The sequence below is a fragment of the Etheostoma spectabile genome, chromosome 6 (assembly GCF_008692095.1).
Source record: "Etheostoma spectabile isolate EspeVRDwgs_2016 chromosome 6, UIUC_Espe_1.0, whole genome shotgun sequence".
In the NCBI taxonomy this organism is placed as follows: Eukaryota; Metazoa; Chordata; class Actinopteri; order Perciformes; family Percidae; genus Etheostoma; species Etheostoma spectabile.
The window spans coordinates 27,592,514-27,593,794 of record NC_045738.1 but is presented as its reverse complement, the minus strand read 5'-3'; positions in this window follow the sequence as shown (position 1 = coordinate 27,593,794).

Here is a 1,281-nt window from a genome sequence, read left to right as displayed (position 1 = left end):
CATTCCCATGTAGGACACACTCTCTGTTCATTCCCATGTCGGACACACGCGCTCTCTCTCGTAGTCGCTGCAGACATTGTTTTCAGCTTTTAAATTGCTTTACTTTTCAAGTTAACGGCTTTTATTTGGTTTAAGAAGCCAACTGGAATTGTGGGTACCACCATACATGCTATGTAGAATTAATGTATTCGAATTATCATGACTCATTCATAAAAATGGAACTTTAATCAGGTATAGGGTTAGGGTGAGATGGGCTCTAAGATAAATCACATTTCCTTTAGCCATGGCTATCATTGTAGTACCTTTTTATTTATTTTGTCTGCTGAAAATACAAGCCCATTAGATTGTGTTGTTGTTTTGTTATCTTTTAATCTGGCCTCTACTCGCTTAGAATCGAACCCTCATCTCAAGCGTCACTAGGCAGGGAGAAAAAGGCTGCATTACCACGTTCGGCCACAGCAAGGAGTCAATGGGCAGGTGGCGCTGTTTCAAAATGCCTCATAGATCTGAGACTACCCCTGGAGCATCATCGTTTAATGCTTATACACGTTATCGAAACTATCACTATCACAATTTCCAAAACTGCACACACAAAAGGCAAAAAGTCCCCACATCTCCATCAAAATAAAATACTGCTGTCATAATACCTTAAACATGCCATAAACACAAAAAGAAGCATTATTAAATGGCTTTTTTCATAACAGCAGGCTACATTTTTGGATAGACACACTGTTTTGAATCTAAAGCTCCTTTGTATTTGTAAAGCCTTTCCTGGCACAAAATACATTCCGTTTTTTCAGAAAACAAAAAATGGAATAGATATACAGTATTTATTAAAAATGTCCCTCAAAAATGTTAGGACAATAGATGACTATTGACATACTGATAACAATGTCTGTCAATTATGCAACATAAGATGAATAAATGTCTCTGTGACTTTGTCAACTCTGTCAACAATCAGTGTGTTTACATGCACAGAAACCTCATCACTTAACAATTGGGGATGAGCCCTAAATGATGGAAGTAACTTTTATCGGTAGATTTCTGTTCTTCTTGAAGCGGCTGCCATTTTGAAAAGCTTTTAAAATTGCCTAAGTCACATTGTCTTGTCTCTTGAATTAGTTCAGAATAGAGCCCGAGCAATAAAGAATTTTAAGGCCGATACTGATACAAATATTTGATTATTTAAAAATGCAGGTATGCATAAAAAGATTTCCCCAACACTAGTTAGTTGTTGTTCTTTATCTCACTAAAATAATATAATTTGTTTTATTGTCACAA